This window comes from Penaeus monodon, chromosome 22, assembly GCF_015228065.2.
Source record: "Penaeus monodon isolate SGIC_2016 chromosome 22, NSTDA_Pmon_1, whole genome shotgun sequence".
NCBI classification, from domain to species: domain Eukaryota; kingdom Metazoa; phylum Arthropoda; class Malacostraca; order Decapoda; family Penaeidae; genus Penaeus; species Penaeus monodon.
In genome coordinates this window covers 2,892,835-2,893,075 of record NC_051407.1, presented here as the reverse complement: position 1 = coordinate 2,893,075, position 241 = coordinate 2,892,835, and positions in this window count along the sequence as shown.

Sequence of the window (241 nt, the reverse complement as noted above, 5' to 3'; positions counted from 1 at the left end):
ACCCCGCAAAACCCCAAGCCAGAAACCCACCCTTATTGCTGAACGCGATGACTCATCTACTCTTCCCCCCCCCCTCCCTATCCTCCTTTTCCCAGTCCCAGTGCCATCCCTCCCCCCCCCTTCCTTTACCCACACCTCCCCTTCTCTCTCCTCTCCTGACCCTTCACCCTCCCCTTGTCACCCTCTCCCCACCCCCACCCTTCACCCTCCCCCCGTCATCCCCTCCCCACCCTACCTCCCT